The following is a 27,093-nucleotide window of genomic DNA, read 5'->3' as shown; positions in this document are numbered from 1 at the left end:
GCATCGATAATGAATTATTTTAAAAACCGTTACTGCTTTTCCTTTGATAGAAGTTAAGAAGTTTATAAGATTGTCATCACACACAAAAGTAATTCTGTTATATACGAATATTATTTCGTCAAGTATTATACATGGTATAATAGTGTCAAGTTCTTTTTGCTCACAACCATACTTTATTTATATTTCATCGAGACATAGCATTGGGCGGCACCGCGATATCCTTCAGAAAGAACATTGATTTACCTTTCCCAAGTCGAAACGTTTATACGTAGGTAGGTATATTTTTCCCACAATAACGTGCGTGCCTTCAAAGTTGCGGCGAGTAGGGGCTACATACTGACAGAAGCTCAGTCGGGCATTACGAGAGACAGAAAGAGAGAGAGAGAGAGAGAGAGAGAGAGAGACGGAGAGAGATGGCTTCTTATCAAAACAATCAATATTGAACAAAGCAATATATATTAATCAAAAGTGACACATTACATATTACAAATTAAAATATTTTTAATATCTTACAGAATTCAAGAATTCTTTAATTAGATTATTTGTCTACAGCAACAATTTAATTTTGTTTAATAATACCACTTATTAATGGTGCGTATCTGTGATTTTAAATGATGATATTAAACGGACTTTAATAACACTGTCTTGTAATTTGTCAATAGCACAGGCCGACGGCAATTTTGATCCACACATCTCAATAGTCAAAGGATTTTGGCGTGCAGAAACCGAATCCATTGCTCGAATTGCTCTATCACGTCAGGTTTCAGAGATATATGTACCTAAAAATGCCATTTTCGGTTTTTTTAGGTTGAAATAACTGTAAAATAATACGTGTTAGGCCCATTTTCTCAATGGATTCGAATTCTGTATGAAAAAATCTATAGAAACCATATGTCATACCTTGAGAAATTGATTAAAAAAATACTATATCTACCTCCATGACGCTTTAACCCGCGCACGAGTTGCTGCCCCGCTACGGGTAGAAGCAAGAGGTACCTAGATATAGAATTTTTTATCAATTTTCAAGGTATGACATATAGTTTCTATATAGATTTTTTCCTACAAATATCTTCGAAACCTGACGTGATAGAGCAATTCGGGCAACGGATTTGGTTTCTGCACGCTAAAATTAGCCCAGTCAAAATAGCCCGAAAAAGCCGCTGAAATGGAATTAATTCCGGGAAGCGATTTTTTTTTTTTGATTGTTTCGGAGGGTCATGGGTAGTCTAAAACCGGATTTTCGGGATCCTAACCCTGGAGCGTTAGCCGCCATTTTGATTAGAAGGGTGATTTTGTAAATATCTCGCTTATTTTCAACTTTAGAGTGAAAGTGGTAATAACCAAACTTGTAGAAAATTTAATACTCTACAATTTTGGTTCTTATCATTTTTTACCTAGGATCGATATTTTGGGTCTTAGACTCGAAAGTGGGGGGTGAAATTTTATTATTTTTTTTTAATTCTTTGAATAAACGCGCCATAAACTCTACCTCCGTGGTGGTGTGGAAAAGATGTTTTTCATTATACCAAGTAAATTCAAAAAATAAAAAAAATTTTACCCCCCACTTTTGAGTCTAAGACCCAAAATATCGATCCTAGGTGAAAAATGAAAAGGACCAAAATTGTAGAGTATTAAATTTTCTACAAGTTTGGTTATTACATTTTCACTCTAAAGTTGAAAATAAGCGAGATATTTACAAAATCACCCTTCTAATCAAAATGGCGGCTAACGCTCAAGGGTTAGGATCCCGAAAATCCGGTTTTAGACTACCCATGACCCTCCGAAACAGTCAAAAAAAAAAAATCGCTTCCCGGAATTAATTCCATTTAAAAGTCTATTTTGACTGGGCTAAATCCTTCGGAAACGACTATTGAGATCTGAGAATTTAAAAAGTCGAAATTTGTCTCTCGCAATACGAAGTGAGCCAAGCGAGAGAACCAATCAACATCGCGAAAAAACGGCAACAATTCAATCTCTTACATGCCTTCTTTAAGAACGGAAATACGTATTTTAAGAAACTTTACTTTATTAAGGGGTTAGTCTACTCTAGATCGGGCAGAAACAGGCGAATTTTCAGAAATTAATTTCAGACAAACTATCGGTGATACATGAATGATTTTTTTTTCATTATCTTTTTATTAGGGTTTCAAGAACATGTACAAATTTTTTGATGTAAAAAAATTTCAAAATGGCGATGAGGCACTCCTTCGCGCGCAACTATGCTTTTCAGACGGTGTACATGGTTTCTGAAATGTGGGTGGTCTAAAAAAAAAAAAAAAATATGGTCATTAACTATATTGTATTGTCTTCGAAATGACGGAGCTTTTTTTCTCTCCTCGTTTTTGGCGTCAAGAAAAAAATTCCTGAATTTTTCAAATCATTCATGTATCACCGATATTTTGTCTGAAATTAATTCCTGAAAATTCGCCTGTTTCTGCCCGATCTAGAGTAGACTAGATAAAAACATGATATCGATGCATAAATGCTTAAAAGATAACAATGAAAAAAATGCGGAGTTAGGTTACAATGTGACGATAATATATAGATATGTATACATATATGTATGTACGTGTACCAATATAAGTTTGAATGTGCTTTTATTATTTTCCATTATTGTCTGAAACAATAATATGAATATGAATATATAAAGATGTGCAGGTTTTGGTATTCATACTTTGGATTTTGACAAAGGCACGATTTAATATAAATAAACATGTAATGCAAATAATGAGATATGTGTGCAGGCGCTGTGCACGATATGAACGATGTGCAGTTGATCGTGAGTGGACGTTACCTATTCATTGTTTGCACATCAACGACGTTTCTCATTTCTCGGCCAGAATGTCGATACTCGGCCGACTATCGAATGTCGATGAAACAGCTCTTACGTGAATGTTCAAAAGAGGTGAAAAACAGCCAATACATTAGGTACGCCATAACGATTTAGTAGTGTATGTCAAGTTGTCTTATGTACATACATAAAATATCGATTAAAAACTTGTGTCCTTATTAAATTGTTGTCTCTAATAAGAGAAAAATTGAACCTACATATATTCTTTCATAATGTAACTTTAAATTTATAACGTACATATCTTATACATATATCTTTCTTTTCTTATCACCTTCTTAAAAATCATACTTAAGAATTCGTTTTTGAAAGTCTACAAAGTATTAAAAAATGTAAGGAATATCTTGGTCACATCAAGTACAGTAGTATGGTGTATCCAAATATGATCTGTTGTACGTTTACTAGTATGCGAAATTATCTCGGAAAATTTTGTCTCAATCTCTAACTTGTACACTTCTATTACCTTAAATATGAAAGTTTGCTGACATTAAACGGAAAAGTTATAGCAATAGCTGTGACTCAAAAGAGAAGATGAATTGTTCTTGGGTTTTTGTTGCAGGATTAATGGGAAGACTCAAATCGTGCACACCGTCAACTGGGGATCATCGCGCGTCGAGGGAGGGTGGAAAGCGTATATTTTTGGGAGGAAATGATTTTTAATTTTTTTGTGAATAGATAAGAGATAAATAAATCCACATGCCAAATTTCGCATTGATTCGTTGTATAGTTTCTTCACCAGAAAATTAGAAAATAACGATAAGCGGAAAAAAAGAGGAATCCCCCCTTAAAATGGCTCGCTAACGACAAGGTTATTAATAAAAAAAGCAGTATGATTTGTAAGTGTGCGAACGTCGGTTATTTGCTTGTGACATGCGAGACTGGAACATTTTTGCCGGTAGTTGATTCCGCGGCTAGGTGTCATCTAATATTAACGCGTGCACAGCTGCCGCAATCACGTTGCAGAAGAAATTCTTCCCACGCTACGTCGTTGGGTGAAATAGATCGCAATTTCGACTTCCATCCAATAAGTTCCGGTACCTTCGCTAGCAGTACACAGCTCTTAGAAAAAGTGCCTTCTTTTTTCGATCTCTATTCTTCGTGTCGGGTCGTATATATACATATATAATATATATGTACATATATTCTTAGTAGGTGTGCATCGCTTCGTGTATGCGCAAGATATTGATTGGAATTGGTCGTTGCCCTCGAATATCTAGTCGCTTTAGTCAAACCACGATTAGATACTGTGGATTATACTAATTATGAACGTAATTAATCATGTACTTTTACCCGTGATATCTTGTTGAAAGTAAAAGCATCACCGTGATGTTTGTATTCCATATTACAATAACGTAATATCAATTGATATTACGTTATTATAATGTAAAACGTTAAATAAAAGGCTTCTAAATTTAAATGATGCATGTGTAACCACTAATTTTTCTGCGCGTTTCGAAATGCATTACAATGTGTGCATCTTCAAGCATTCCACTAATTGAAAAAACTGCTTTTTTATGCACATTACAACGCATTAAAAAATTTTAATTCCTGTGTAGACACGTATTTTTTAGACAACTTGCTAAATCTCTCATAATAATTAAATAAAAAAGATGCCATAAATAATAATAATATTAATTCTTGGATAAACAATTAATGGCAACATATAAATTAATTGTAAACACAGTTTGTCCTCGCGCACTTTTATGACACCTAAACTTATATATACTTATGTTCTTATATTGATGTATTGGTTAAAACTGTGTGAGATGCATTGAATACAATGCGCGCGCATTAGGTGAAAACGCTATTGTATGCTAACACGCGCGTTGAACGCATACTCATTCAAAGTGAGAGAGAGAGAGAGAGAGAGAGAGAGAGAGAGAGAGAGAGAGAAAGGGAGATGCTCGATTCGCATTAATTAAAAAAAATCGGTCTTGCTTGAATTAGAAGCCAGCATTTTCAACTTTAATAAGTAACTTGCTTCTGCTAATCGCATGATAATGTGTGTAAGTAAACATTATTTTATTTAGTTGTTTTACACTTAGGCTTTTTATTTTTGCGCACATCACGCTTTACATCTTTGTCTCACATAATTATACATTCTCAAAGGCTCTCGACTTATATTATAAATAGAAACATCGACGTATCATCTATCAAATATGTAAATGTATTGTAGGATAGTAAACTCTGTCGTTCTCTGTAATATTAAATACCAGAAGACAAAAGAGCCGTTAAAAAAAAGCTATATTTGAGAGAAAAAGAGAGTATTTAATTAAATAATATTAAAAATATAACATATGTGTATGCGTATGCGTTTCGATACACGCAAGTCAAGTCGTCCGCATTAATATTTCGATCAAATCGTATAGAGGCTCGATTATGAATACGACGTAGAAGAAGCTGTCTTGGGGCAGCTTTAAAGTCATCGCTCCGAAAAGCGTGAATCCCCCTCTAAAGATTGCAAGCACGAGTCTTTGAAAATTTCGCTGGTAGTATACTAGTATGGGTCGTGGCTCAAGCTTTCCCTCGACGCTATACATCTACACCCCTCTATCCTCGTCCCTTTTGCCTGGCGTTTGTCTCCCTCTTTCTCCCACTCACGAGCCCGAGGTACGCTCGCTCATTCAAGCTCGACCCCAGCAGCAGTCGAGTCGACAACGATTCAGTCGCGGTCGACCCGCCACGCTGCGAGCTTTGCTGAGTACGCGTGTGCTCCGAGGTGCTCCGAGGTGCCTCTTTCTCTCCTTCGTTCGTCTCTGCTTCTCCTCTCTTTTTCCTTTTTTTTTATCTCTACTCGACCATCTCTCCTTAGCTCTTCCTATATCGCACGTCTTATTGCACGTTCTCTCCTTTATTCTCTCTCTCTCTCTCTCTCTCTCTCTCTCTCTCTCTCTCTCTCTCTCTCTTTCTTTCTCTCTTTCTCCTTCATCTCTCTTTTCTTCCCTGGGTCGCTTGTCTCATTGCGCGATCGAGCCATCGTTCTTTAACAAAGATAATATACGGTTTTCTTAGAGAAAGGCGACGAGATTTCTACTCGACTCGCCGGGTGAGGGAAAGCGAATTTGCGAATTAGGATTATCAGGGTGGGTTTAACATATCTCTATGGAGAAAGAGAGAGAGAAAAAGAGAAGGAGCGGTGAGGGCGGGAGAGAGAGATAATCGCAAAATCGACTTAGAGGTTCGAAGCTCCAGGTTCGGAGCTTGCGCCGATTCGTCGGGGCAGCTTGGACTAACGTAGCGGATCTTTCCAATTTTCTCACATTGCGAATGCGACTGATGCGAGCTCGTTCAGAAACACGGCGAGAGCGTAATGAATCGCTTTTACGCGCGAGCAAACGAGTGTCGAGTGAAGGAATGTGTTACGGACTCATTCAAAGAGGAATTGTGACCATGAAGTAAGGACGTTAGAATGTACGATCGACGACCGCCTTCACCCTCGCCCTCGTGTCGAGCTTAAACTCGAACGCGGAAACGAGCTCTCTCTCTCTCTCTCTCTCTCTCCCGAACACGTCGATTTCCGTTTAAGCCTGATTCAAAACGTTTGAGATATCTACAAGGATGTAACGAGTGTTTCTCGTCGTCGTCGAGGAATATCGAGGTTCTCCGCGAGGAAAAGGAGACGAGAAGATTGAGGAGCGTGAAGCGATCGAGGAGAGCGTGAGACAGCCTCAAAGATCGACGTATCCAGAGATGTTTCTCGAGGGTTGTGCGGTCCAGGACTGGACGACTCACTCGCGTAAAAGGAAGTATGTTCTGTCGATATGCGACTCGGTGAGCAACGCACCACGATAATGGAGTGATTCAGTAGTCGTGATAACGCCTACGATGCACGTGCGCGAATGCCGACAAGTACGAGGAAGTCCTGTGAGAACGTCAGGTGCTCGGCACTTTTGACAGAAGCAATTCTATAGGAAATTCCGAAGGATCGCAAGTGAAGACCCGCAAAATTTATGTGAGTTTTCTATGACGTTATATGTATATGACAACGTTATTTCGTGATTGCGACAAAACTCGATATCTCACGTGCTACGCACGTTCTTCTCCATTCCAGGTAAAGAAATTCTACGTATCGAAAAAATCATGCCGTTTACACATCTGAATTATTAAATTTGATTATTCGTCTCAATTCTGACATATGAGATATATGAGATGTAACGATAAAATTATACTTGTATTATCTATTATTGTTCAATATTTACGTTTTATAATTGTTCCTTGCATTATAAACTGCAAAATAATGTAACATTAAAAAGTAAACAATATATGTTTCTTGCAAACATCGTTACGGTGCAGCAAAGCTGCAATGAGAGTTAAATGATACGAATCTTATAGCTCGACAATCTTGACACTATTCTGAAATCAGTTAACGCAAACAGGTTTTCGTTACTAATAAAAACTTGGAAACTTTAGAAATTGATGAACAAGACAATATATCATAAACTTAAAAATTATACATTTATATATATTAGTAATGTGAATATGTCAAATTATGACACAAATATTATGTCCATAATTTAACACAAAATAAAGAACAGTTTGATGATATGTGAACGAAAATTTTATGTACAACAAACATCTGTGTAATGTTAAATATAAATTAAAAACATGTTAATTTAACATTTTTGTATGTACAATAGACATCTGTATAACGTTAAATATATAAATAAAAAGGATATTTTTTAAACAAAATTATATTATTTTTATGTTAATCTTATGATTAAATATAAAATGTGTTATTTTAACATTTGATTTACTTAAATATAAATTTAACACAAATAAATCAGATAACATAATCAAAATTAGTTAAATTAACACATAAGTATGTAATATTTTTAACACAAAAATTTTAACAAGTATCTTTTTTAACAAAAATACACAAAATTTTTTACTGTGTACATTAATTAATCAAAATTACACAGAAATATTTAAAACAATAAAACTGTATAATTGACACGTAACTATAATATTATATCTCGCTAATAATAAATTTGCTCCAAAGATATACAAGTGGCACGCATTACAAGACTATTAACAGATTTTTATGTACATTTGTACGTTGGTTCACTGTCGTGTCGACAAACAGATTTTGTTTACTAGCTTAGCGAGGTCGCATATACACGTACGCGAAGCGAGAAAATTATATTTAGCAAATGAGATCCTATCGTGTCGCACGGTATTGCTTTGCGTGACATGAGAAATAAGTATTTGCGGCTATTTGTCCGCGTGCGCCTGCGCTACATTTCGTTTGCGATTTTTGATACAAAATATTCCTAACGTGCATTATAAATGTTATGTCTATGTATATAGCAAAATTACTTGAGTCGATCAAATTTTTACGTTTATTGAAACGAGAGAAGAGATGTAAAAATAAGCATAATAGCAGAATTTCATACAAATAACGAAAAAGTGTAACTTTTATTACAATATTAAATGTTTGTATAAGATTCTTTATGTATCATATTAAGAAAAATTTAACGCTAATCTCTTTCTTTTTCACACACACACACACACACACACACACACACACACACACACACATTATAATATGGATCAAGTATATTTACAAGTGCAGTTTCGAAACAGCAAGCACCTGTCGCGTATCAGTTACAGCAGCAATGTTATATATTCTATCCCTGTTTGTGCTCCAAGAAATTCTTGGTCGAAATAATAGTACTTTGCGCCTCCACATTCCGTCAAATATTTATTATGCACCTCATTAAACAGTTTCAGTAAACTTGATCGATGAACCAGTTTACATTTTGGAAAAGTGCGTATAATAAGCTAGTATAAAGTATTAGCATAAAATCATATTCTATTTGTTTCCATTTACATAACCTATAAATGGATATAAATTCAAGTTTTTGTTACATGTATTTGATATAAATTGCATTAAAATGTTAATTTTTGCATCAGAAATGCATTATAAAATTAATATTAGTATGTAATTATTTGTATGTGTATATAAGTTAAAAATATGTTCCAAATATCACATATTTTTCAATATTACACAATTTGACATTATTATTTATCTACATTTAAAAATTTTTTTTGTCAAATTACATTTACAATGCATTAAATGTGTAACAGTTCTGTGCTGTATAAATGTACATCACGCGCGCTCGCACACACACACACACACACACGAAAATTCATAAATTCTCCCTACTACCTACTACCTACATTGAAGCTTACGGGGAATTTAATTACCAACGAGTGTAATGGGGTACAAAGCGGAATATTGCGCTTGAGAGGAATGCTTTAGTATACTAAACGCAGTTATTAGTCACTGCAAGATATAGTACACAACGAGACGCACATAGATTCGATTTTAACATATCTTATTGCCCATCATGCGTGGCTACATCGTATAATATATTTGTAATAATGAAAATTTATATTCTTTTGATAATTACACCATTAAAATTTACTCCTATTACTCCAATTACTTTTGTTACTTATTATAGTATAACCACACCATGTAACATTCTTTTTCTTGATGTTGCATATATTGAGAGATGTCATACAGATAAGTTGTATACAAAAATACGTAATTGCAATCAAGGTAATAAAAATAGTTTAGAAGTTTAGAACATGAGAATAATCAGAAAAATCGTTCGAAAATCATCATTTTCCAAGAATATTTATGACTATTGTAAATCAGGTACACATGTGCTTTTTCTCGCAAGGGTATCGTAATTCATTGCGTGACACATGAAAAACTTATTCGCGTATCAGCTTTTCATTCCGTTCCCTTTCCGCGATGTAACTACTCTTTCTCGTTGATTTTCTCGTTGGAGTCCAGGTTGGACTCTGGAGGAAAGAGTAGCTCTCTTGCGGCTCATCGTTTTCTACGATATGAAATTCAATTCCATCCGATTCCACGAGACTTTTGATAGCGTTATTACAGTCACCTTCGTGCCGCGTATAAGTCAGGGATTACGGACGACGAGCTTTGACAAGGTTAAAAGTTGAGATTGAGAAAATACACAGAATGCTTCCAAATGACATGACGACGTAATCATTTAGAAAATTTTAAAATAGCTACTTATATATATGTAACATTAAAAACAAAATCTGATCGCTGAATTATTTTATATCGAAAGCAGAGTAACAAAAATTTTCGTTGTTGAAAATTTCAAAATTGAGAAGAAGTGAAATAATTATCTGAAAATGGATATCTAAGAAATATAACATTTTACTATATATTTTTTTAGATGTATAACAAGATTTATTTTAGATAACTCGCAAAATTTTATTATTACCTATTTAATTTTTTCTTGGTTATTAAGAAGTCATTCTACTTTGACGACTAGCTATATTTAACAACTTTTTCACAATAAATACACCATATAATGAAATTAATCTTTTGGGGATTTATTAGGGCACTCTTAAATAACAACAAAAAATTTTTTATTTTATCGTTTTTTACAGCGTTAAAATGGCGTGTCAAAAAAGATGCAATTAAGTCCGCTGCGGTGATCAGTTTTTTCATTCAGGCTTACCTGAAACAAAAAGTCAAAAACATTCTTAATCTATATGAGTGTCGCTATGTCCCGAACTAAAATTAGGTCAAAATGTTTATTTTATCTTACTTTTTACATTAAAAAATACTCTCCAAAAAGGTGATTTAAGGATTTAAAGTGATTTTTTTAAACTTTTCTTCAAACCGGCGCCATTTTGTTACTTTTAAATAAAAATTATTAATTTTAGTTCGGGACATAGCGACACTCATACAGATTAAGAATCTTTTTGACTTTTTGTTTCAGGTAAGCCTGAATGAAAAAACTGATCACCGCAGCGGACTTGCATCTTTTTTGACACGCCATTTTGACGTTGTAAAAACAATAAAATAAAAATTTTTTTAATTATAACAAAAATTTTTTGGTGTTATTTAAGAGTGCCCTAATAAATCTCAAAAAGATTTATTTCATTATATGGTGTATTTACTGTAAAAAAAATTGTTAAAAAAAGCCTAGTTTTTGGGCTGTCAAAGTAGAATGACCCTTTAAGATATACATTTCAAAAGAAAGGTATTTATCTTTTGCGCAATTTATTTTATCTAACATGCAAGCGCGCGCGCGCGCGCGCGCACGCACACACACACACACACACACACACACACACAGAGAGAGAGAGAGAGAAAGAAGCGATTAAGTTGGAAAAAATACCCAATATATAATAAAAAGAGTAATGCTTATTAATGATGACCCATGTGCAATTTTTGCGTGTTAAAACTATTTCTTCAGAATAGTCGTTTTAGCGATAATTAAAAGATGGTTAAAAAAGTATGTCACCGCACAACATATTACACGTATTTTTTTTTCTTCTAAAAGAGAAGTTTTCTTTATGTACGGTATATTTCATTGCGACAACGTCACAACAAGTAACATTTATTTTATGGTCATATTATTACGTTTAAGATTATTACGTTTTAATTAAGATTATTACGTTTTAAGATTATTACGTTTTAATTAAAATTTATAGCTTATATTTTTGATAACTCATTGAGTCCCTTTTTGCATGTGGGGAGGGGGTTCAATAAACATATAAAAAATCCGAAATAAAAAAAACGTAATTAATCAGCAGGATGGTTTATCGAACTCTGCGTAGTATATATCCAAATTTATATTTTTCTCTTTTTCTATATATATATATTGTGTGTGTGTGTGTGTGTGTGTGTGTGTGTGTGTGTGTGTGTGTGTGTGTGTGTCGCATCTATCCATATCTGTCTCGCTGCACAGACATCTCTTTCCGTTTTTAAAGATACTAGTAAAAATATTCTCGCTGCAAAATTTTTTCTTTTTTCGTTTCTTTGAAATAAAATTTTTTAAAATACTTTTTACATCAAATAATGGAAAAATTGTTTGCTTTTAATGATAGATTTAAAACTACAAGAGCTTTAAATAAAAAAATATTGAGAGAATAAACTTGAAAAGCAAACTTGCAAAACAAACTTTAAATTATAATGACTGTTAATTGTTTCGTTAATTGTTCTGTCATTTCCTAAATATCCTGTAAAGAATAATAGTAAAGTTTCACGGAAAAAAAAAGGATTTGCTACTATAGGGACAACTAACATTTTTTATTGCGAGAGCTAATTAATTTTGCAACAATAACAAAACCTTTTGTTGCAATAGCAAAAAATTTTGCTATTATTGAAAAATTAATTAGCTTTCACAGAAAAAAATGTTAGTTGTCCCATATTTAACAAATAAATTTGCTATTCTAGCAAATCTTTTTTTCCGTGTTCGCTTCGAATAAAAGCTAAATTCGTTGATTGAATATAATCACCGATAAGTAATCATATAATTTCTTAAGAGGCCTCACTCGATTATTCTTGCTTTTTATGGATTCTTAGATTCTTAGATGTGAGAATAATTTAAAGTTAGGAATTTATAATGCTCGACAGTAAATTATGCTGCGATAACAAACGACAATAAAACGCCATTATTTTCGCATAACGAGACGAGATGATAATCTGCGAGCCGCTTGAGGCCGCTTCCGCATCTACAAGTGATCACATAAGCTAGCTTCAACACGACTTTGCGACTTGCATCTCGTATGCATACCAACCTAACCCAGCGGGATTATGTATTACGATGCGTAACCTGCTGCGTAACTTGTGCGAGATGCACAATGTTAAGAGAAGCAATGTGCTTAACTTTTCCTCGAAAGTAATAATAAACTTGCATGCGTTTATTGTAATTCGGATCGTATATTCTAAATCTTTTATTGTGTGTTAATGCAGTTCGGTATTTTTCTTATTGGATCCACACGGTATAATTTGATTGTCGACATAAGATTGGATACAAATAATGACTTTCTAATGGGAGGTTGCATGTCTGTTATTACGTAAAAAATTTTTTAGACTTTGAGTTGAATTTAGAGTTCGACATCCGGTGGAAAATGATACGAGCAGCGTCAAACCTCTATTAACTTATGTTAACTGTATGCAAAAGTATAAGCAAGTATAAACAAAGAAAACTTATTTCTTCAATAATTTGTAAGTCACCTCTTTCTAAAAACCATTTAATTTTTTAAATTAATGTGTTTATGATAATAAACTTACAATGTGGATTGTAACTGTAAGCAGAAATTTATTATAATATAAAATTAAAAGATTATAACTTCAACTTTATCTATAAATATACACATGGATTATGGCATCAACTTTTGTATAACAGTGAATAATATTTTTAAGGACAAAGGAACACATGCTACTTTCTGATTACGCTGTACGCTAAGACGATGAGATTTCTTGAAGTTATTTTAAAATATGACAATTGTCTGCGCAGTGGCTGCCAAAATTCTATTAAAATACAATCATTAAAGACAAGCATTTAAAGATACTCGCGATATTCTTATAATGATGCATGGCCTATGTCCAAATAATGAAATTTTATCAAGATTTGAAAATGTGAGTGAGCAAAATCACTCTAACGATAATTTCTGCTTAAAAAAGGTGGTATATATATATATATATATATATATATATATATATATATATATATTATATATATAATATTTCAAAACATTTACACTTGAAGGTATCTCAACATATTGCTATATAATAAAAGTATATAAATAAAACCCGTGTGAAGTTAGCCCCCAACTTAAAAAAAAATTAATTTTTTTAGTTGATTTGATTGCTCATCGTTTATGCACTTCATTGTACATGTATGCACATTTTGAATCTTTGTTTGCACACTTCTAGTAAAAAACTTATTAACAAAACAATTTTGGGGGGGCCAACTTATCACATTAGCCCTCCAACTACGAGCAAATTAGATCCAAATAGTCTTAATCGATAGATTTTCGTTTGCACATTTCCAAATAGATCGATTTTTTGTTTGCACACCTTTGGTTAAAAAGAAAAAGTTATTAACAATTAAAGTTTCGAAAACGGTCAAAGTCAGTAGATAAGTTTGAAACACGAATACTGTGTTTAAAATGGCATTAATCGGTAGATTTTCGTTTGCACATTCACAAACAGGTCGACTTCTTATTTGCACACCCTTGGTTAAAAAGTTATTAACAATTAAAGTTTCGAAAACGGCCAATGTCAGTAGATAAATTCGAAACACGGATACTGTGTTTAAAATGGCATTAATCGATAGATTTTCGTTTGCACATTTCCAAATAGATCGATTTTTTGTTTGCACACCCTTGGTTAAAAAGTTATTAACAATTAAAGTTTCAAAAACGGTCAGTGTCAGTAGATAAGTTTGAAACACGGATACTGTGTTTAAAATGGCATTAATCGATGAAGTTGGTCCCCCCCCCCAAAATTGTTTTGTTAATAATTTTTTTACTAAAAGTGTGCTAACGAAAATTCAAAACGTGCATACATGTGCAAACAATGAGCAATCAAATGAGCTAAAAAAAAATTAATTTTTTTTAAAGTTGGGGGCTAACTTCACACGGTATAAATAAAGGCTAGTAAATATATATCATACTTGCTTGTATTTACTAGCAATATGTTAAGATATATCTTGAAATGTAAATGTTTTAAAATATAATGACTTTTATCATATTATTTTCACTATTTTACTCTGATTTTTTATATTATTTTGCATTTCATATAAATTTAGAGATGACATATTTCAATTGCTATTAAGGTAGTTCGATGATGAAGGGCCAAAGTCAAAACAATGTTTATCATTTTTTTATTTATATGATTATAAAAAAATAGAATAACGCATCGCAAAGCTTCGTAACGACGTAAAAAGACCGTTAGTAAATAATTTTTACGTTGAAGAATAATATTTTGCCTGAAATAGATTAAATAAAGTGTGTGTTAACGCGTCGTTTGACTAAAGTTTTCAACTTTAATTATTAATTAAAAAAAAACTGTACGGTGGATCGTGTTCACCTTCAACTATAGGCTTCCTCACAGTGTCCTCTTTCCATCGATATATATTGTTCAGACATTTTTGGCAAAAGATTTTTCGCAAACTCGTGTTATTTATAAGAAAATAACCTCTTTTCCTATTAGACCAATGTTAAAATCATTAAAATCACCTAATTTTAAAATTAAATATCTTGAGAACGGGACGGTGAATTATCTTTTTTTTGGGCTTAATCGATTCAGGAGAGTTCCTTTTTTCGATATAAAAAATAAAACCTATCACTTTTGGCAAAAGTTGTTCATCATCGAACTACCTTAAACACAGATTCTTGTTGTCAATGTACAAATTTTTCACTCGAGATGCGAAGTTAAGACGTGAAAGTATATCTAACAATAAGTATATCTAAATAGACATTAAGAATTTTATTTAACGGCTATACAAGTCTGTATGTTTGTATCGTAGGTATATTGCAATACTCGTTGTACGTAATCGCACGTAGCACGTAGTAGCCACGAAACGCATCTCGATTGACGAATGCATGTACACGTAACAGATTCTCTGCAATTAATCTGAGCACCGTGTGCCGAGCACCGAGAATGACGGTCGACCAATTAGCAATGGCATTGTGCTAGAGTATACAGTGCATCCATAATGGCAAACCATTCCCGCAGTTTCTGTACGCTGAGTCGTTACAAAATTGTGCTACAACATATTCATTTTGTTATCTGCTTTATTATTAATCGCTAATCTACCTTAATGTTCAATAAAATTTTTGGTAATGTGGACGAAATTTTTAATTCAGGACTTAATTTTTTCAACATTTGTCTCGCTTTTCTTCAAATATATAACGCATGAAATATACGCAACTCGCAGCATTTAATTTATTTAAAAAATTAAAATATAACTCGTTATTATACATATACTATTGACTATTGTAATTGTATATTAAAAATCTATGTATATAGCATTTAGACTAATCTATAAGATTAGTATAATATGTCAATTATCGCGCGCATTCCAATTTTATCGAAAGAAAAACTTTTTATTACAACTTATATTTATTTTAACGTTCTCAGTTATTCTGCAAAATTTTTTTAAATTCTAAATGTAACTTGTTAATAGTCGTGATATTTGATTGAACAATTTTTTTGACAGCATTGCGTTTTCGTTACTTCAATTGCTATCTATCAATATCCATCAATCTAGAGAATTAGACAATCTATATAAATAAAATAGAATATGTCTGTATGTATGTCTGTTCTTTATACACTCTTAAACTATTCGACCGATTTTGAAAGTATTGTATATGAAGTAGGGGTAGAATTTCCCGGGAAGTGTCATGATGTGTATAGTTTTTTGTTACCGATTTTCTGGAAACCGGTTTTTTTAATTCTTTTAATTTGTCGGGAATTAATTGACCGAATCTCAAAAAATTGTATATGAAACAGGGGTAGAATTTTCCGGGGAGTGCTATAAAGTGTATAATTTTTTGTTACCGATTTCTGTTTAAAAAAATGTTTTATTATTGAAAGTACCTGACGTCCGTATATATGTCTGTTTGTCTGACCGCGAACTACTCATTCGTTAATGGACCAAATTTTTAAATAATGTAACGATCTACCGCTTTTGTTGAAACAGGTTCAAAAATTTTAATAATTTAATTTCACATTAATCTATCGATTTATCGATTTAGTTGAAACCGGTACAAAAATGTTATTAATTTTTCGAGGATGGGTTTAATTGCCACGATGTGTATTATTTTTATTAATTTTTCGAAGATGGGTTTAATTGACACAATATATACAATATTAAATTTTTTTAAAGAGAAAGCTTTGTTTTTGTGACAAACTTTAGCACTGGTTTCAAAAAAATTGATTTCCTTGAAACCGTGTCAAAATTTTTCTAATGTCTCGGATATTGAAACACAAATGAGGTTGTTTGAAGAAAAACGACGCCCGGGCGAAGCCCGGGTAACCAGCTAGTGACTAACTAAAGATTAAAGGCAGTAAAGGCTGTATGGGCTATACATATATTAGTATAAATCGGGCAAAAATCCAATATCAAATTTTTGCAACATTAAATTATATAAATAATCTATTTCAAAAATTATGCACTATGCTCGGAACTTATTGTTAATAAATCCATTATGACACTAGACATGAGAACATTACGCTGCAACGACTGCAGGATTGCTCGTTTGATATAATCAACACTATTCGATTGGCTATTATTCACTTGAGAAGAATATTTAGATCCTCCTCACACATTTTTAAATCGTCATGTGAGACGGTCATTCTATCCTTGTGTCAAGAAAGCATATAAATCTTTCTAACTAACTGCGCTACTTTTTAAAATCTCTCAAATCGATGTTGCAATTTAATAATTTAAACTCGAAAGTTTTTGCTAAATATCACGACATCAAGAAATTACATTGATAATCTCATTTTGAGAAACAAATTTTTCCGATTTTCAAATTAATTACATATAATAGTACGAGAAATGAGCAAAACGCAGACCGTGGACTGCTATAATTGTAATCTTGCAACAACGTTTTACTTGATCAAAGCTGAGTTAAATGTTTTATGTTCTCAAATTTAAAATTGACTCCCGCGAGTGTCGCTAATCTAAAAATTTACATATTTTTTGCTTTCTTAAGCTTATTTTTATAATTTTTTATTTATATCTCTTTACGTGATATAAAATAATTTTTATAAAGTCAAATCGATAATCCATATTTTTTCTTTTTAAGCTTAAAAAATAAATTTTTTCTATTAAAAGAATTTTTGTTGATTTGAAGAAAGGAAGGGAAAGGAAGAGGGAGAGAAAAAGGGAGAAGGAGAGAGAGAGAGAAAGAATTTATTTATCAATTTAAATCGAATCAATGATTTGATCTAACGAGTCAAATCAAAGATTTAATTTGTGAATTTTTCAATGCGATCAAACTTTAATTTCACGGAGGACTATCACGTTTTTATTAGTGTAATTATTTAGCGCAACTTATATTAATGTAAAATAAAGTGCAACAAAGTAAATTGTAACATATGTTTAAAAAAAAAAAATTATTATGCACATTAAAATTATAAGAAAGAAATTCTGTTGTTTCTCTATACTTAAATATGTATTGAATTTTGATTGAGAGTAAGATGTATCAAATCTACAATATAATATATTTAAAATTGCTTGTAAACTCAATATTTGCTATTTGAATATTTGTCTACATATAAGTTTATCAAAGCATAAAGTAAGTCGCAACTATAATTTTCAAGGTCAAACGTTAGTTAAAGACGATAAGATATAGTAAACGAGCTACGAAATAGTCGTTAACATATGAGCGATAAGTCATAGAAATGGCAACACACATATTTCATCAGAGTCGTAATAGCAAAAGAACTTGCTCGGCATCAATATTTATTGTCTTATGGCTGTGGTCGCGGTAGAATGCGCAAGATTTGTTATAAATGGATTTACACTATGACGTGATACAATGTAGAAGGCAATAAGCGCTCTTATCAAGGTAATCTCGACGCGATATTGAACGTAAAGGCTTAACTTACGTTAACTTTCGTTGCTGTATGTTTTATCTTGTAGTTCGTACAAAGATTCCGAATAAAATAACGTTTAGCTTTTATTTACTTTAATTATTATGTATCAAGATGCAATAGTAACGAAAATTTACAGACTATGTAATTTTTCGACGGAAGAAATGCTTTCTTCGGAGGAAAGCGTAAATATCACAGCTTTATATTATCCATTTATTGCGCGTTCAAGGAAAAGGATATAAATCAAATGGTATATCAATCAAGTTCAATTTCATGGATAAAGTATAATTAGAAGTAATTAGGATTCTAATAATGAGTAATTTAATTAATTCATTGTCCTAAGAATGTTTAATTTGATCAATTTGTATACTTTAGTATTTTCTTTACTGTTTATTGTTTTTAATAAACAATATACACACACACACAGAGAGAGAGAGAGAGAAAGAGAGAGAGACCTTTGACAGAGCATAATAATAAAGTTTTACAGTAATAAAGCTAATAAATTAAATGCTTTATGCTTAAAACAAATTTACGCGTTGACATTAGCTGTTAGATTTTGTATACAACACACATAATATGAAAGATTTGTGTATATACTAAATAATTTATATACATCAAAATTAGTTGATTTAACTTTTATACTTTTGAAAAAATCCACTTATCTAAATTTTACAACAAGTTCTTTTATTATCACAGCTCCAACCACTAGAGTACTAGCCGAGAATTTATATTGCCAGGTTCAGATTTATCGCGAACAAGCTTCGCGCTCCAACTGATATTACGCTCCACTTCCTTAACTGAATCAAACATTGTCATTTCAACTATTGTTGTTGCTCGTGTTACGTAAATTACTACCAATAATAGTCATAATAGCCACTTTCCAGTACCGCGATTATTACACAATTATTATAGTTACCATTAACGTATTAATGATGAATCATACATGTAAATTAAAGATCAATTCATATCAATTTAAAATAAAGCAATATTAAAAAATAGCAATATAAAATTATAGCAATGTTATAATGTGCCGCGTGCCGTACACAGAAATGTTGCAGAGGTGTCATGTAAAAAATTGTATGTATTATACATAATATACACAGAGATATATATACGCAGAGAGAGAGAAAAAAAGAGAGAGAATGAGAAGAGAGGAATGAAAGAAAGAGGGAGTGAGAGAGGGAATGAAATAGTGAACGAGTAAGTGAATAAGTGAAAATTGAAGATACTTTGACAAACTTTATTGTTAAAACATTTGCTCAAAGAAATTAGTTAAATCTAATAAATGAGACAAATGCAACTAATATTGGATACTCAGGAGAAGTTGTCGATTATTTCCACGAACAAAAAAATTCTGAAAAATCCAATTATTTATTTATTGGAATTCTACCAATTCAAATTCTTTGGAATTTGCTCATTATAATTAATTACGCGTTTATTTTTTGATCGAGCAGAATTAATAGGTGTTGTTTTTATGCGATTTGGTCGAAACTTTAAGTCTTGTCTCTCGAACCCTTATCATTGCTGATGAAGGGTCCAATCGATATTCGACACCGGGCAGAGTCACTTGGCAATCCGACATTGTGTACACTTTCAGTTAATGATCAAACTACGCGAAATTATGATATTTAAATCCTGTTTGTGCGTGCATAATTATAATAAATTACTACATGTAATGAAATTTTATGACATCACAGTGATAGGTAATATAATTGTAAAATTAATCGGAACTTGTCGATTTACGTATAGTAACGTATATGTAATTACGTCGCATTATATGGTACTCAAATATGTCCAAGTTAGTATCCATAATACAATTTTTATTCTTTGTATTCACTTTTTCCTCAAAAGAAAAGTTAATATTATAGTCTCTAAGAAGAAGAAAATGTTAATGAGTTAATGAGTTAATATTAACAAAACGTATAGCAGTATAAGGAGGTACAAATATTCCAAGACTATAAGTATTCTACACCTTTTTGCTATAGATTAATAGGTTAATTAGTAGAATCGATGCTTTCATATTAAAAATTTCAGGACTGAAATAAAAAAAGTTACCTCAACTATACGTACAGCTCCTGTATAAATAGAGATTTTACGATTTACGGATTGAAAGATGTGGAACAAATAAAAGTTAACGAGTAGCATTGACTCGCCCCGTGAAATTTAATCAAGCTATAACGAAGACGTCTTTTTAATGTCCATTGTGTGTGTGTGTGTGTGTTGTGTGTGTGTGTGTGTGTGTGTGTGTGTGTGTGTGTGTGTGTAAAACAATGATGCGATTGAATACAGTAGCGGAAAACGAAACGCTAATGTCGCGCATCTCGATGCCGATCTTGGTACTGTTCTGATTGCAACAGTATGAAAACAAACGCGAGTCATAACGCATTCTTCGCTACAGCAATCTTGCCGATGCGACGGTCTCTTGCGTAACCAACATGGCGTTATTCAATTGCAGTGTCTCAAGGTTTCTACCTCAGTGTTCACGCGAGCGTTCGAAAATATTCAACATTCCATGCGGCGGCATTTATTATCTCGAACCTCACAAGTCCTACGTTTTCAAGGTGTTTCTTCCCCCGTTTCATAATTCTTTATCAACGATCTGTCGTGTTCAACCTCTGTCGTGTTCAGCCAACACTCAAATCGTGAGAACTTATTCGGAGCGTGTTTTTTTATAACGAGAAAAAGACAAAGCAGAGGATCGCTTTTTTTTTCAAAGAATAGCAGATGAAAATAGTCTCGATAAGTATCTGTCACAGGACTAAGTACTTGTACGTAAAAAGATGAAATAATATTTATGGGAAATGTTATTGTTAGAGAATAACGATAAATTATTTTATGCATAAAAGTGGCGATACGAATGATTTTTTAGACGTAAAGTAGAGATCTTGAATTATAAAGATGTCTAAATATACATATGTATTTAATAAGGTGTTTGAAAAGTTTTCTTACTTGGATTTTATTACGTATATACGTTGAGAAAGGAAAGATACTCTTGATAAAAGGTCTTTTTGGACCTTTGTGGTCCTTTTCTCGTTTTATCATTGACGACACAATACGACACGTTCGTTTGTATGACAGAGAAAATGATCAGTTGTATAGAAATGATATTCTAGCGCGAGACATATGCATCTCCGTGAGTCGCTTCCCTTGGATCGAGTAATGACATTCTATTTATATGATTAAGAACGACCGAAAATAAACAGGCGCATTCGATTATCTATTTTGAGAGCCCGTCAGCTCGAAGGTCGAATTACAAATTTCGTATTCAAGGGTATTAAGCACCACGTACCTCGGTACCCACGCTCGTTAAATCGATCGCTGCCCTACGACGCGCGCGACCTGCATTGCAGCTACTGAATAAGGACGCATACATATAACTAGATTTTTCAATTTCAACGCGTTTTAATTACACAGTTTTGTAAAATACTTGTGTCGCACCATGTAACTATATACTTATCACGTTATAATATACTTTTAAAATCAAATCACGCATAACAAAACGTAATTACCTAATAGATAGATAGATGGTGTATTTTGACAAATTTTTCATTAGTACAACTATTGAAATTTTTTACATGATGTAATTTGTGTCGATGCTAAAAATCAAAACTAATGTCAAACCGATGTTACGTTGCATGTACATGCAGGATTATGTCAGGCAATCCTATTAAATCTTATTATTTTTGAGCAATTAAATTTGATCAACGAATTTATATTAGGACTTTATTTATTTATTTATATACGACATACGTAAATAATAATCCATATTGTAAATTAATATTCACTAATTGGATTTACGTTATGGTCGAATAGTCGTTTATCCATCGTACGTGACTTATTACTGTAAATAATTAAAATAGATTCAGTTTCACGATGTATGTACACATATTTTTTATTTTATGCTGGAGGGTGCGCGCGTCGCGCATTGTATGTGCAATGTATATGTAAGTGCAGTCTCTGCTAGTGTGATATTTAAATGTATAATCTTCCAGTAGATATATAAACGTGTAATGTGAGTGTAAAATATAAAGAGTGAGAACAAGATCGGCCACATTTTTTTCGCATTTGATTTTGGTCATAAAGTAGGTACCAAACGAAAGGTCTCGTCAAGCTGATTACAGATACCCGATAAAAACAGTCACGTCACATCCACGTCGAATCCACGTAATATCCACGTCGAATCCACGTAGCAATAACGTGGATTTACGTATTGTTTTTATCGGGTATGTCAGTCTCAGAGTGTACCTATTTACCACTTCTTGCTCGTCAGTTCCATTTGTTCGTTCCTTGGGTTCTTCTGTGTCATTTTTTTGGTTCATCTTCATTGTACGCTGTCCTGTGCCACCACTTTTCGATGGCATCCACCAAGTGCATATGCTGCGATGCGACTCCATTCTACCTCCTCGATTCGATCGAAAATGCTCTGGATATCTCTGGAACGGTAAATAGATACACTCTGAGACTGACATATCTGTAATCAGCTTGACGAGACCTTTCGTTTGGTGCCTACTTTGTGACCAAAATCGAATGTGAAAAAAATGGGGCCATTTGCCTATGGACACTTGTTCTCACTCTTTGCTTACATAATAATAAAATAAAAAAAAAGTAAACATCAATACCTACCACCTAATTTTATTTTTTATTTCCAATTGTTTTTACGTTGCAATAATTTTCACTACAAATTAAACTACTATTACAGTATCTGATTTTATACTTTTATTATACTATATTATATATCCATATAAATCACCAAAAACTTTTATTTTTTATAGTATTATATTATATCTGTTAGTTTATTTAAAATTTATGCACACACTTTGCCAACATATTGAAGAAATTATTAGCAAAATTAGATAATGTTAGAAATATTTGAACAAGAAATCAATGATAATGTTTTTGAGAGCTTTGGAGATATTCAAGCTAAAGATAATAACTTTGACAGTCACCATTTGTAAAAAATAAACGAATAATTAATATATAGCCAAGTAACGTAATTGACACTAAAATTTAGAAATCAATATATCTTAATACATGTACATAAATCACTTTTATTCAACTTTTACATGTTGAATATATGTTTGAAGTTATGGCCACGCAGTATTTTTCACATATAGTCTAATAGCACAATGTTTTCTATAACAAAAAAAATGATTATACAGAAACTACAATATATAAAAAAGCGTTAGTGTTTTATTCATTTACCGATGTTTAAAGTTTAAAGATATATCCTTTTCGAAAACAGTGTCTTATAAGAAAAACTTTATTAAATTTTCTCGACTTAATCTTTCTTAATTATTCATCAATGTTTGGTTGTGTATCACTGGTTTGTATAAAATATCAATTCTGTATAAAATATCAGTTAATAAAATTTGTATTAGCATGATCGAGAGGAATTGCCCAGATAGCCGCGGGGGAAATCAACAAATTATTAGAAATTACATGTACAACTATATAGCTTACGCCTCTGTTAATATTTCTGCCGTTATAATATAACATCATGTGGCTGCTATCTACCCAAATATCACAGTTGATCTTTATGAATTCATAAAGATCAGATTCAGATTCTTTTTAAATTTATAAAGATCAGCTGTGCTATCTGGGTAGCTATTATCAGTTTTCAAAGTGCGCACAATTTAGTAAAATAAATTGTCTTTCGCAATAAATAGCAAAGTTTGTTGCAAGTAACAATAAATTTGTGCGATAAAAGGCAAATTGAATGACAAAGTACTTTATGTAACGCAATTGAGTAACTAATCGAAAGAATGAAAGAAACGAGAAGCTGTCAGACGACGAGAAGAGACCTTCTTCATAAAAACGAAGATAAAGATAAAATTATTTATTACAATGCAATGCAATAGATTTGTTAAGATTTGTTGTCATTTTTTCCTGAGGTAAGACATCAAAATGGTTATCTGTAAGCTATATCAAATACCATGAAATTTAATTGCACAAATTGCAATTTAATTGTGCGAAGAACATCGTGTCGCACAATGTTCATCTATTAGCAATTTTAATCGTAGAAGAAATTTTGCTGAACATCTTATTGAACATCTTAAGACGTTTTCCCAATAATTCTCTCTATCGAAGACGAAGACCGTGACTGCGAACGCAATCTATCGTTAAGCAATCTTGCGAGCTTTGTAACTACGAAACTTTAGAATTTAGTTTTCCAATAAGAGTAACTTCTCTCTCTATTCAAAAAACGTCACGCGTTTCATTAATGTTCACTTGTATATTATAAATCTTCTACTGAATGTTGTGACAACTATATCGAAAGAAAGACAACGTTACATCTACAATAATATACATAAACAATTTATAACAAACATATAAACAGTATATTAAATTTAGAATTGAGAACAATTAGAAGATATATTTTCTAGTTACGCTGTTAAATTTTCGTAACGTCAAATTATACTCAATTTAAATAATTTTTAATTATTCCTAGGTTGCTTCTGAAGTTGCCAGGTTACCACTGAGCCTACTCAAAATAATGTTAATTTAACTAAACCCCCCAATGGAGTTAAAATAATACTATTTTGAGTTAAAATAATAAATTTCCACACGCATTTTAGTTAAAAATGACAAAATATTTAACTCAAGGTATTGGTATAAATTCCATCCTTTAATATTTACCAATGTAAAAAAAATTGAGTTTTTTACTCTCTTATACCTTGAATCTTTACTATTAAACTGGCTACAGTTATATTTAATACTTTAAATTGCGCAGAATTAATTTTACTTATGCATATGAAATGCACCTTTATGAAAAGCAGGTTGCGCCCTAATAAATAATATTAGTCAACATCTATGAACGCTACCAATTCACATGACTTTAATTGTTAGTAAAAGCTGTTCTTCAATTAGAAGTTAAGCTTCCTATAATAATAATTAAAATATTTTACGGAATAAATAAATGCAAATGTATAATAAGATTGGGATATTAATTATCCTCTAATGCAACAGTGCTTATTGTTAGTTATTGAATTTATCAAATCTTTATTTAACGATTGCTTTTTTTGGACACAAAATGGATACTCATAACAAGATATTGGACGGCCATCGTATATTATGTATCATATGATGAAGACGAAAACTATATGTAGCGGATAATAAAGCTCGGACATTGCAGCAAGAATTTGGCACGCTTTGCAGTTTGCTGGGCAAGCATCGATTTGTCGTTGCCGCCGTTCTATGCTTTATTAATGACATGACCATTTTAACATTCGTGGAAAATTTTAGCCAGACGATCACTACGAAAGAAAACCACGTTCGTAACCAAATTTTGTACAAAAAACATACCACACCCAAATGTCCCCCCCCCCCCCCCCCCCCCACACACACACACATACACACACATACACACATATATACATATACACACATTGCCAACATGTGACCAAGCCAGTGCGGAAGCCAGACCCGTAAGTGCTCTTTGGCATGAATTGGCAGCGCACTCGATGCAGAATCACGACAATCCTGGCGTCTCGATCGAAGGTCAGTGTCGCAACAACAAGCTTGCATTATTTACAGAAAAGCAAACCCGGTTCGTTCTAAGTAAACGCGCCCGATAAAATTGTTACATAAAATTACTTGAAGAAGCAACAGCGTGTCTTTTGTCTTCCATTGCATAATTGTAGCCTTACTTTTACAAGAACAAAAATCTGTTAAGAGACTAAAATATTTCTTCAACCTTATTGTTACTAAGGGAACTATTACAACTGTCCGGCTCCGATTTGAATTTCCTTTAAGTATGTTGTTAACCCGTTGAGGTCACACCTCCTAAAAATAACGTAGAGGTTCCATGGGGTCCAATGGACCCCACAACAGTTTCCATTTGCGTTCTTTTTGATGTATCGACTCAAACCTTGAACTGGAATTAATTTATGATTTCCTCTTAATAATCCAATAATTTAAAAAAATTTTTTATGTTGAAAAAACACGAAAAAAAAATTTTTTTCGAGAAATTTGATTTTTTCACAAAAATATTCATCAAAATTTTTTGAGATAAAGTAAAAAAACTTTGTGCGTTTTACTCTCAAAATAGTATACTTTTAAGAAAAAAAAAAAACTTGGGGTCTATTGGACCCCATGTGACCTCAACGGGTTAAACACAAAAATCCAAAAGATACCTATTTTTTTATAGGCGCTCTAATTATCTTTAGGGGGTGAAACACCTCTTCGAAAAATACAAAGTGTAGCGTTGCGATAGATATACAATGATTTTCAGAGATATTCGGCCCGAAAAAGAAAAACCGATTTTTTCGAAGGGGTGTTTCACCCCCTAAAGATGAATTAGAGCGCCTAAAGAAAATTCAAATCGGAGCCGGACAGTTGTGGTAGTTTTCTTTTAGTCACACACATGTTTTATAGAAATAAATAATAAAACAATGTTTAACGATGTTATATAACAATAATGTAAACAATATACGTATGTATAGTAATAATTAACAGAAAAGGTTTTATCTTGATATGTTTGTAAAGCCCCTTGCACAATGCCAGGCAACAGGCAATAGGAACAAGAAATAACCAAAAAATCGTTAATTACCCTAAATACCCTAATTAAAACCTAAAAAATTTGAATGCTATGATTGGTTGACAACAGACAATACGCACAGAATTTCCAACGTGACGGAAACTCTGTGTCTATTGCTTGTGTCACTGTTTATTCTGCATTTATACATGATTTCTGATTTATATTCCCTGTTTCTATTGCCTAGCATTGTGCAAGGGGCTTCACTGAGAATTTATTTCACGAGCTCATTACGGTCAACATTATTATATTGTATATGTACATATGTATATCGCATGACGATTGTGTGTGTGTGTGTGTGTGTGTGTGTGTGTGTGTGTGTGT

The 27,093-nt window shown here is 32.4% G+C and overlaps 1 protein-coding gene across 14 annotated transcripts in view; it reads left to right on the top strand.

The window, feature by feature from the left end:
• Positions 1-5,488: 5,488 nt before the first annotated feature.
• LOC112467497 (octopamine receptor beta-2R-like) overlaps positions 5,489-27,093 on the top strand; it is a 35,236-nt gene continuing 13,631 nt past the window's right edge. The window contains exons 1-2 of one of the 14 annotated variants that reach the window (XM_025036156.1): positions 5,489-5,577; positions 6,025-6,800. The gene's annotated coding sequence lies outside the window, so the exon portion shown is untranslated. Of the gene's footprint in view, positions 6,801-6,899; positions 7,404-10,614; positions 10,687-27,093 lie in introns of those variants that run through there. The other 13 variants (XR_003042271.1, XR_003042270.1, XM_025036207.1 and 10 more) reach the window with 13 other exon arrangements.

Source organism: Temnothorax curvispinosus, unplaced genomic scaffold (assembly GCF_003070985.1).
Source record: "Temnothorax curvispinosus isolate PA1 unplaced genomic scaffold, ASM307098v1 QBEX01001663.1, whole genome shotgun sequence".
NCBI lineage: Eukaryota > Metazoa > Arthropoda > Insecta > Hymenoptera > Formicidae > Temnothorax > Temnothorax curvispinosus.
Note: the sequence above shows the minus strand (reverse complement) of the source record. Positions and strands in the feature narration are given on the sequence as shown.